The sequence below is a fragment of the Quercus lobata genome, chromosome 12 (genome assembly GCF_001633185.2).
Source record: "Quercus lobata isolate SW786 chromosome 12, ValleyOak3.0 Primary Assembly, whole genome shotgun sequence".
In the NCBI taxonomy this organism is placed as follows: Eukaryota; Viridiplantae; Streptophyta; class Magnoliopsida; order Fagales; family Fagaceae; genus Quercus; species Quercus lobata.
In genome coordinates, this window is record NC_044915.1 from 15,171,866 (window position 1) to 15,184,147 (window position 12,282).

The 12,282-nt window shown below is 39.4% G+C and overlaps 1 non-coding gene across 1 annotated transcript; it reads right to left on the bottom strand.

Annotated features, from left to right (window-relative positions):
- Positions 1 to 1,332: 1,332 nt before the first annotated feature.
- Positions 1,333 to 1,405, bottom strand: TRNAK-CUU. The gene has a single exon. It is a non-coding gene; the product is annotated as a tRNA-Lys (tRNA).
- Between the last annotated feature and the right edge of the window lie 10,877 nt (positions 1,406 to 12,282).

Genomic DNA, 12,282 nt, shown 5'->3' on the forward strand with positions numbered 1-12,282 from the left:
CTTTTTGAATAGATGTGCAACTTTAAGGGCCTCATAAATGTTTCTGATAAATTTTTTTTTTTGAGAGAAAATGTTTCTGATATATACGGTAAGTATTTGTCTGCCGTCTCTATCTAAGAGGGCACGTACGGTACACACTATATTCATGATCATTTATTTAAAGTGTTTTAATCCTAACCCATTTTTATTTTTTATATTCATGAAATCACTTGAAAATTACATGATTCTGAGTACCATACCCTTCCTAAAAAAATAAACAAAAAAGGCTACCATAGAATTCCCTCCTTTAATAAACATAAAGGGATCAGTTCAAGTTATACTTTTTTTTTTTTTAAAATTATTCTTTGCTAAATCAGTTCAAGTTATACTTAATATAATGTTTAATTAATGTGAACATCTTTATATCTTTATATATATACATATATATATATATATATATATAATTTGATAGTTTAGGAAGAATAATTTGAATCTTAGATATCTCTCATTTTAAAATACCATAAAGTATATCAACTAAACTACAAAGTTCTCGATATTTTTATTCTTTAGTGTTCATTAAACCCACAGCTAATTGCATGTTTTTCCTCCGCCCATCATAGTGTCAAACATTAAAATGATGATTGGAAATTAATAAAACATCTCATATATAAATTCTTCAAAATTTAGTTCTTTAAAGAAAACAATATTTAAAATGCATATATTTATGGGCCGAACATTAAATGACATGTCATTGATAGGAAATTTGGTTCATAATTTAGATATGGAAAACAAGTCTCTTTAACAACAAAATCTTGATACAATCTAAAGTTGTGACGGCAATGCAGTAGTAAATTTGAATGTAACTTTATTAAAAAAGAAAGTAAGAAAAAAAGTTTGACAGAACACTAGACAAAAGAAATTCCAAACTTTCCATAAATCTTACATCCTTCTCTAAATGAGAGTAAAGACAAATTCCATACAAGCTCCAAGCAACATGGTTTGAACTTAGAACTAGAAGGACGGCACGTACACCTATTATCCATAACTTTAGACAAAGTTATCTTCTATTCCAGTAACCATTTATCAACTTACAAGTAAAATAATATTCTACCCCCCAAAAAAAAAAGTGCTTTTTCTTTTTCTTTTTGCTGGATTTGTGATTGTTTTAAGCCTTTAAGGTATATTTCAGGTGTCGGCAATGAAATAAAAAGTTGGACAGAAACAAATTTTATCAGAAATCTGAGCTGGACTTAGAAGCCCAGATTCAATTGTAGGGACTCTCTCCTGGGCCATTGTCACCTCTTATGCTCTTCGCCCATATGGTTCAAAAAAGCGACAAAAATATATTAAATTCGCCCACCGTGGGGCTCGAACCCACGACCACAAGGTTAAGAGCCTTGCGCTCTACCAACTGAGCTAGACGGGCTGTTGCTCTAATTACTCATCCTTTTTCTCTAAATTTATAAAAACAAACCTCATCGCCATTCAGGACATTCCAAGTAGGGATGGCAACAGGCAGGACGGGCGCAGGATAGGATCTTCGTCCCCGCTCCACTTGGCTTTGTCTTACCCCATCCCCGCCCCGCATGACGGAGAAAATTTTCTCACCTCATCCCCATCACTTGGGGCCCCGCAAAGCCCCACCCCACCCCACCTCGTAAAACTTTACTTTTTGTTAATTTTCCCTACAACTAGTACAATTTTTTTAATGAAACCTATTTCATTAATATACTTGAAATTACAACTAAATTTATCCCATCAAATAAATTCAATTTTTATAAAAAAAAATTAAATAATATATCCAAGCATTTAACAAGACAATCACACAAAAAAAAAAAAATCTCATAGTGTAACACATAACAAAAAAATGGCAGAGAACCACATTAGATAAAATAAAATAAGCTAATATTGATGTGTTTGTTTAAATAGTAGGGTTTTAGGGTATAAACAATTTACAATTATAACCCTTAACAATGCGGAACGGGGAAGGGCGGGGATGGGGAGGGCGGGGCGGGGCGGGGCGGGTCTAAAAAGTCTAAACTCATCCCTATCTTGTCCTGTGGTGCGAGACTTAAATCTTGCCTCATCCCCGCCCCACCACTTTTGCAGGGCGAGAAAAACCTGCACTGGACGAAACAGGGAGTGGTGGGTTAAGCGGGGTGCGGTAAAATTGCCACCCCCAATTCCAAGAGAATCTGAGAGAAATAATGCTACAATTAATAACACATTGGGCACAATGGAAACAACGTCGTTTTGAAAACTTTAATGGTGTTAAAAAGACTTCCGTTATTTTTATTTTTTATTTTTGACAGAAAAGCAGTAGAAGTATATTAATACAGTAAAAATTACAAAGTAAAAAACCAAAGGGGTCTACCATACATAGAAAACGCCAAACATAGTGGCTGGCAGATCTAAAGAAGAGAGTTACTAAACATGCAAAACAAACCAAACTACACATGAACGTGTTCATTAATTGGGGAGACGCACAGATAGGCGCTGGTAATCATTCAGCAAGGATGTGGCTCCTTGAAGGATTGCAGTGGGGTGGCACTGTAAGCTCTCAAAGTGATATATGTTCCTCACATTCCACAAGGCCCAAGAAATCATTGCCGAAGTTTCTAGTTCCTTCCTATCAAGTTGATCGACTAGGTGACAAACCAGGAGGTAGAAGTTTGAAGCATTAGCACTACATTTTCTGCAACTTACCTCTGACTAAAGCCCAAACGTTTCGTGCTAGAGGGCACTCCCATAAAATATGGACTGTCGTTTCATCATGTTGGTCATAGATGGTGCATATCGGATCAACTTTGATTTTACGACAGAGAAGATTGCTCTAGTTGGAAGGATATCGGAACAGGCTCGAAATACAAAATTTCGAACCTTTGGTGGAGTATTCAACGTCCAAAGCTTTGTCCACAGCTTGTGATCATGGCCAGCTAGGGAATGTTCACCATCGGGAGACTTGGCCATTCTAATTGCAACATGATATGCAGATTTGACAGTGAAGTTTCTACGCTTAGTCTCCATCCAGCACAGCTTGTCTTGACCTCCTAAGTTGCCCGATTTGATCCCAAGGACAGCATCTCTTGTGGAGGCAATGAACATGGAATGGAGAAGAGCTCTATCACACTGGCAAGCGCTCGAGTTTTAAAAATTACTCACCTTCAGGGATTGATCTGCTTTAAGTCGAAAGATGGGGGGTTGAGGAAGCCATTTGTGGCGAGCTACCCCCTCAGTTTCACCATCACCTATTCGCCATGTAGAGCCTTCCCTTATAAGCTCCTTCGCTTACAATAAACTCCACCAAACGTACAAAGGGTTACTTCCCAACTCAACTTCCATAAATGAACATGTAGGGAAGTAACCAGCCTTATACACTCGATAGAATAACAAATGTGTTCCCTGGATGAAACGCCAGGCTTGCTTTGCAAGCATAGCTAAGTTAAAAACATTAAGGTCCCGAAAACCCATCCCTCCTTTATTCTTAGGCGAGCATAGTTTCCCCCAATTGTTCCAGTGGATTTTTTTCTCATTTCGTGTTTGGCCCTACCAATATTTTGCCAAGACCGAGTTAATGCCATCACTACTGCTTTAGGTATTCTAAAGATGCTCATGGAATAAGTCGATATTGCCTGTACTACAATTTTGATAAGAACCTCCCTACTTGCCTTTGAAATGTACTTCTCTTTCCAACCTATCACCCATTTAGTGATTCATTCCAAAATTTCCTTAAAAGTACCCACTTTCGACTTACCACCCACCATAGGGAGCCCTAAGTACCATTCACAATCTGTCATAATTTGTGCACCTAGCATTGTTCGAATATCCTCCTTCATTTCTTGGCTTTTGTTACAACTAAATAACAGAGTTGTTTTTTGTCTGTTAATAGCTTGCCCAAAGGCTTCTTCATATTGGGCAAGGATGTGGAGGAGGTGCTGACATTCCTGACATGTAGCTTGGCAGAATAAGAGGCTATCATCTGCAAATAGGAGGTGAAAGATATGAATTCCTCCTCAATAGGAAAGTATTCCTTACATTTGATTCGTCTCTGTCACCTGTCTCAACATCGAAGATAGGCCCTCAGCACATAAAAGAAAGAGATATGGGAAAAGAGGGTCCCTTTGTTGGATGCCCCGCGACGGCTTAATAAATCCCTTGGCTTCACCATTGATGAGCATGGAGTAAGATGCAGACCGGACAGTTTCCATGGCTAGGTTAACTCATTTCTCAGAGAAGCCCAACTTCAACATAATCCGCTACAGAAATTCTCATTCCACTCGGTTATAGGCTTTACTAATGTCCAGTTTTACCGCCATATGGCCAACCTTCCCTCTTCTCCAATTCCGCATTTTGTGGAGCATCTCAAAGGTCACCGTAGTGTTGTCAATGATAAGTCTTTCAGGCACAAATGCACTCTGAGAGTCTAAGATGACTTGAGGGAGAATAGTCTTCAAACGGTTAGCTAGAACCTTAGTTACAATCTGTGAAACCACATTGCTCAAGCTAATCAGTCGATACTTAGTGACATATTGCGGGTTATTTTTTATTTTGAAATCGATATATATTGTGCATATATTATAACAAAATAAACAAAGGTTTAAAGAATAATTAGGAGTAATTAAGAACAAAATTAATGTATCCGCATCTATAAACCTTCGTTCATAATCCAAGGTTTATTACCACCGCACACCCTTGGTGCGATGGTCACTCCACAAGTATAAGTGCTTGTGGGGTGTAGGGGGCAAGGGCTGGGGTTCAAATCTCTAGGAGGGAGCGTCACACACATATACACTTAGATTAGGTTAGAATAGAATTTTTATCTTGTAAAAAAAAAAGGTTTAGTGGCATTGGATGACAATTTTTTTTCTTTTTTCTTTTTATGGCAGCGTAACTTTTGATTGATATATATATATATATATATATTGATAGTTTAATGAATCTTCCACCAAATACAATTTGTTAGTGAATATAACTCTTTTGGTATGAATAGTTTATCAATTTGGGCATGGATGTTCTTATTTGGACATCTTGTTTGGGTTACTGGATTTATGTTCTTAATTTACGAGGTGAATATTGGCAAGAATTGATTGAAATTTTCGTATGAGCAGAACATGCACCTTTGGCAAATTTAATTCGATAGAGAGAAAATTTAAAAAAAAAAAAAAAAATTTATGATAAGCATTTAATGATAAGGAGCAGTTATTGGTGACCAGTTAATTGGACAAATTGATATGGACTAATTAATTTATATAATGTGAAATCACGTGTCGAAATCATCTTAAATATAGACGCATGTCAGTGCATAGAAAAATTTAACACAATACCTGCAAAGCCTAAGGTTAGGCTTCTGTAATAATATAGACTAATAAAAGAAAATGTAAACTTTGAAGTCCTATTTTGCTTAATGCTCCAACATAGCAATAAATGAGAAACAATGAGTACTAAAGCCATCACAACCTGGAAGAACCCAAGTGTCCATCATTTGCCCTGTAATGTCCTCACAAATCCTTCTTTTCAAGAGTTGCAGTTGTAACATAGATTGATCATTCGTCCATGTATCAAAATAGTTGTTATATGGATAAGAACTATCTAGTATCTACCGCTACATTCTGTTTTCCCCAAAAAGTGACATTCATATATTGAATTTGACATATGATTTGATTTGTGGTTTGCAACAGCCAGCCTTCAAAATGTCAACATACAAAATTTCATAAAACACATAATTGAAAGTAGAAGTTATATGCATAATAAGAAGCACGTAAATGTATATAGCTAATTATATATGCTCATCATAATCATAAATAAAAAAATAAAAATAAAAACTACTACAAATTTCTAAAATCTTATAAATTAATGTGACAATAAATATGATTGATAATAATTTAACAATATAATAAACAATAAATGCGATTGATGAAACTTTAACAATATGATAAATAAATATTGAATGACTTTTTGGTGATTAATGACACATCAACTTATTAAACTATTCGCTCAAAAAACTTATTAAATTAGGTCTTTTTAGATATACATCATTGTCAGTTTTTTTAAGACATTCTTCCTTCTCCTTGTGTGTGTGTGTTAAAAATACTTAGTATTTTAAATATATATATATATATATATATATTAAAAAAAAACTTATTAAACTTAAGCAAAAACACCATTTTGGTTCTTATATTTTGAAGTCATAATCAATTTGGTCTCTACATTTTGGCAGTAGTCAATTTGGTTCCTGTTATTTTTAATTTGGAGTTAAATTAATCCCTACAGTTAACTCACTAACGGAAAATATTTATGTGACAAACGGTGTACACAACTGGCACATTTAAAGCTTACATGGCTTATATAGTAATATTAAAAATTGACAACCCATCATTTTAATTAATAAAAATGCCATGTCATAAACAAACACCCAAGATGAAAGAAAATGAAAATCTGCCAAAGACCGAAATATAAAATTTAATTCCCTTTTATTTTCTTTCATTTTCTTGCAATCCAAACGCACACAAATTTCGAAGATCTACAAAAGACCGTCTATGTGTATTTGGAATTGTGAAAATTGAAAATCCAGAGGTGCCAATTTCTTGCCAGTGTCCTCACCACTGTCCCAAACCCTCTGCAAGCTACTGAGAGCGTTGAGTAAGGTTTTAGCTCATTCGGCCTTCTGCTGCACCATGTAATCATAATACTCGCTTTGTCAATGGGCTCAATGCAAAACAAGCAACAGAAGACCATGATAGGAATTATATTTTCTATTTCGGTCTTTGGCTGATTTTATTTTATTTTCTTTCATCTTTGGTGTTTGATGATGAAATGATCGTTAGTTGATTATGATCGTCTAGATGGAAGCCGTTCCTCACCAAATCAATCTTCTGTAATCCGTGGACGAACGAAAGGAAGCAGTTCGCCGGCGTTGTGCTTGCAAAAAGGTCTCCGATGCCAAAGTCAGAAAGATTGACAAATGAGAGCAATAAGAATAGTGTGCTAGAGTGTTTTCTTACCCCACCCCTTTTGGGGTTCAGTCTTTATATATGTGTGCCTGCAGGTCATTTCTTCTAGCCGTTGGTGGAGTCTTGATGGAGGCTTTAATCTTGCCTTGTAACGCCCTTGCTGGGTGTTAATGATGAGCTGCCATTCCCAACGGTCTGAAGGTTGATTAATGCCCGTAACCGTTCCGCGAAGAGTGGGAACGAGTGTTCAGGTCTTTGAGCGACGACCTTCTATCTCTGGACGATTTTATTGAGGTCGTCCCTATCTTGCATTGTATGGACGATTACCATTTTGGTCGGGCGTATCAACTGCCCCCCTATTCCATGGTCGTCCATTTCTCGGACGATTATAGGAATATGAAAAGATTGTTATTATCATTACTTTTGATTTATTTATTATTATTATTATTTTTTTCAGTTATGGCGCTTGGAGTTCTGCTCCGCATTGATTGTGTAGTGGCGGCTGTGGCTCCTCTCAGTGCCACGTGTTTGATTTCTATTGGTGGGAGTGCCTCGTTTCCGGTGAGTGCCTTTTCAGTTTTCCCGCACTTTCCAAGGCAGAGACCTTTGATTTCTTTTGGCTTTTCCTTTTTCCATTTCCCCATTCTCTGTGCGGTTGATCTCTCCTACGCGTATTTTGCTCCTCACCTTCTCAGTTTTCTCCCTAATTTCCAGGTACGCCCACCCCCATTTACGCTTTTCTTTCCTTTCTGGTTTTTCCTTGCATTTGTGTCACTTAAGTTTCTTTTTCTCTCTGTACTATTTTCTCTTCTTACTGAGTGGTGGTGTTAGTTTTTCCTTTTTTCCTTTAATGGTGGACACTTTCGAAGCTAGGCGTAACTTCCCTTCGGTAGCTTTTCTCCTTGCCCGCCTAGGTTCCTTGGTAGAGCTTTCCGGTGACCTATTGAGTGCGCCTTCCCTTACCGGTTCGTACCCAGTAGTTGAGGAATTTGTTAATAGGGGTACCGGGTTAGGTTCGACATTGTGTGTTTTATACTCTCTTCTGTTGGAGTCTCAAGCTTGGTTTCGGTCTATTAGAGGGCACCTAAGAGAGGAAAATATGGGTTTAGAAGAAGGGTTAGGTGACTTAGAGGGGGGTTCGTCCTCAAACGTGGTCGAGGAAGAGGCCGGGATCGGTGCTACGACCACCACTCTTTCCCGTGTTCCCTCGTCCTCCCATTCCCCTGCTCCAGCGACGGTCCATCGATTTCATGCCCTGAAGGAAAATCGCTCCTTGAAAGTTGAGGTTTTTAATAAATTTAAGGACAGATTCCAATTTCCAAAGGGAACTAGGGCTCGTCTACCTAGGAAGGGCGAAAAGGCTTGCGCCTTTGCCCACGGAGAAGTTTGCTTTTACGAGGCTGCTTTTTCGTGTGGCCTCCAATTTCCCGTCCATCCGTTCATAATGGAGCTTCTTTACCATTTTAACCTTGCACCAGGGCAACTTATGCCTAACTCCTGGAGAATAGTGATTAGTTTTATGGTGATTTGGACGACCATTGCTGACGGGGATATGATCTCAGTTAATGAGTTCGTCCACTTGTATCGTCTAAAAGAGTCCAGAGAATTTGGGTACTATGAGTTCGTACCCTGGAGTAGGAAGGCTCGTCTGGTAGCTGACCTTCCGTCGTCCTTTTGCTACTGGAAATCAAGATACTTCTTTGTATCTGGGGACGGTTGGGAAACGTTGCCTGATGATCTGTGGGGGAACGTACCTAGGTTGCTGCGACGATGGGAGACCCCTTTGATTGGTGCGTGTACCCCAATGTTGTTGGCCCCCTTTTTATTTATTTATTTTTATTTATTTATTTTTTTTGTTGATGTCGTCCTTTGCAGTGAAAGACCGTCCAGAGCTAGAGGCCAAATTTGTAGAGCAAGTGCAGGCTGCAATCAAATACGCAAGGACGATAGAAGATTTTGGTGAGCTGATTGATCCGCATACCTTAGCTCGTCACTGTCTGGGACCAGAACCTTCCCTCTACGTACTCAGTACCCTCGACCGTGAAGAGAGAAAACGTAAGTTGCACTTCGCGTCTTTTCTTCGTGTTTATCTGTATTCTTTTTATTCGTCCTTACACCTTTTTTATTCGTCCTTGATCTCTTTTGTGTAGAAATGACGTCGAAATTTAATAAAGAGATGTATGACAAAATTAAGGGGAAAAAGAATGAGCCCCTTTCCAGCATAGGCCAGAAGAGGCTGAGAATCACAGATAAAGAAAAGGAGAAGGAAAAAGAGGTGGTGGAGAGAGGGTCGTCCACACCTACCCTTGATCTGGAAGAGAGTCTGGCTGCATCTCCTGGTATTTCAATTGAGGAGGTGGCTCGTCCTTCGAAGAAGCAGAAGGCCGCTAATAAGGGGAAAGGGAAGGTTGGTGCCAGCGTTTGGTCTGACGCTGGGACGGCCATGGACCGTGCCAACGAGCTTTTTACCCCTAGTGAGATGAGGGAAGTCATGAGCATTCCTTCACACGAGATGGTGAGCTGCCACGTTCATAAGCTTGTGCAGGTGAATCATCATACATCTTGTCCCTTTCTTCGTTTTTATCTGCTTGACCATTTTTGTTGCTTTTGATTGAACTAATTTTTATTAACTTTGTACTTGTCCATAGGTGTTGGGGGAGACCATGCACATCACTACTTTGTACTTAGCGAATGAAGAGAAGGCCGTCGTGGCCAACTCGAAGGTAGAAGCTTTGGAGGCTGAGGCCTCTGGTTTGCGGAAGGATTTGATCACAACCATGGATTCTCTCAACGTTTCCAAGGAGCAGGTTCGTGTACTGACGGAGCAGCTAGACGTTGAGAGACAATCTGTGAAGCAGAAGGACGAACTCCTAGCGGCGGCCGCTCAGAAGATAAAGGTTGTAGTGGCCAAGGCCGTCACTGCTTTCCAAATCACTGAAGAATATAACACCATTCTTTTCCAGTGGTACTTCAAAGGGTTCGAGCTGCTGCGAAGGTATTTGGTCAAGCATGGTTCTGCCTTAAGGAAAATTTCTTTCTTTTTTTTTTTTTTTTTTTTTTTTTTTTTTTTTTTTTTTTTTTTTTATGCACTAAGTTAAGAACAGCTATTGTTTGGATGCCCCTCCTGTTTTTGGGGCCCCCCATTTTTGCTTCTAGAACAATTTAACTCTATGTTTGATTTTATAAATGTCTGTGTTTGTTTTTGCTCTTCATGATTGCATGAGTTGTGAGGATTTTTGTACCTTCCTGGGGGTTTTGGAAATGTTTCCCCATAATCTGACTTTTTGGTTGTCCTGTATGGACGAGATTACGTTGATCAACTTGAGGGGTTTGATCCTCTTGCTCTTCTGTACAGACGAAATCATGTTGTGTGATGCACACGGACATCAACGAATTTTAGCTTTTGAGATGATGTGCATCCCCTTAAGGAACTTTTGTCGTCGTTATGCTTTTTTAGAAATGATGTAATTCGTTTAAAGAATTTTGTCATCATTAATCTTTTTAAGAGACGACGTAACTCTGTTAACGATTTTTATCGTCATTAAGCTTTTTAGGGACGATGTACATCCATTTAAGGAATTTTATCGTCGTTAAGCTTTTTAGGGACGATGTACATCCATTTAATGAATTTTATCGTCACTAAGCTTTTTAGGGACGATGTACATCAATTTAAGGAATTTTATCGTCGTTAAGCTTTTTAGGGACGATGTACATCCATTTAAGGAATTTTATCGTCGTTAAGCCTTTTAGGGACGATCGTTTGTGCTTATCTTTGAAAACAGTGGCGCATGATTTGCTCAATAACACTTAAGGGATGCTGGACAATACTTATAATTCGAATAATTGCATACATAAGATAGAAGTATCAAATTGGTTTTACAATGAAGTTTATGGTTCCTTTTCGTAATACCTCTTTAGATGTTCCACGTTCCACGGACAAGGTAGTCTTTTTCCTTCTGAATCCTCCAGGTGGTAACTGCCCTGACGCGAATAATGGACGACTCTGTAGGGTCCTTCCCAGGACGGTCCCAATTTGCCATGTGCTGGATCCTTTGTCGCAGGGGTGACTTTTCTAAGGACGAGGTCACCAATGTTGAATCTTCTTAGCTTCACTCTTTGATTATAGTATTCTGCTATCTTCTACTGGTACTTTGCCATTCTTTCAGCTGTCTGATCTCTAATCTTGTCCAGACTGTCTAAGTTTTCCTTCAATTGGTTCTCATTGGTTTGTTCGTCAAAAAATTCTCTCCTTAAGCTTGTGAGACCAACTTCGACTGGTATAACTGCTTCTGTGCCATATGTCAGACTGAACGGTGTTTCTCTAGTTGGTGTCCGCGCTGTCGTCCTATATGCCCATAAGGCGCTTGGCAATTCTTCAGGCCACATTCATTTTGCCCCCACCAACCGGGACTTGATGATCTTGAGCAGGGTCCGGTTGGTTACTTCCGTCTGTCCATTGGCCTGGGGATGACCTGGTGATGAGTACTTATTTTTGATGCCCAAGCTCGAGCAAAACGACCTGAAGCTTTGGCTGTCAAACTGATGACCGTTGTCTGATATGATCGTCCTTGGTATCCCGAACCTACAAACAATATTTTTCCAAACAAAATTTTGTACCTTTGCTTCGGTGATTGTTGCTAGAGCTTCTGCCTCCACCCATTTTGTGAAGTAGTCGATGGCGACGAGCAAGAACTTCACCTGTCTCTTTCCCTGAGGTAAGGGACCCATGATGTCGATCCCCCACTGTGCGAATGGCCAGGGAGATGATATTGTGGTCATTTTCTCCCTGGAGATTCTTTGAACATTCCCATATTTTTGGCAACTGTCACACGTCCTCACGAAATCAGCTGCGTCTCGTTGCATTGTTGGCCAAAAGTAGCCAGCTCTCATGATATTTCTGGTGAGGGACTTTGCCCCCGTGTGATCTCCGCAGATTCCACCATGCACTTCTTCAAGGATGTACCTGGCTTCCTCCTTTTCAACACATCTCAAATACGGTTGGGAGTAGTCTCTTTTGTAGAGTTCGTCATTAAGTATCGTAAATCTGGCTGCTCGTCTCCTTACCTTTTTAGCTTCCTCTGGATCATCCGGTAGTCGTCCTTCTTGAAGGAATGTGACTATCGGGCTCGTCCATCCATGGTCTGTGTGGACGGAGGAAATTTGAAGTTCCAGTATGCTGGGTTGGTTTTGTTCTTCCGTCTTCCAATCGATCCTCTTACCTCCGCTATCCGTTGAGGCATTTCGTGCCACCTCATCAGCTTCTGTGTTCTGATCCCTGGGGATCTGGACGAACTCTATGTAATTGAAGGAGCTGATCAATTGGTTCATCAGCTTGAGGTATTTCTGCATCCTT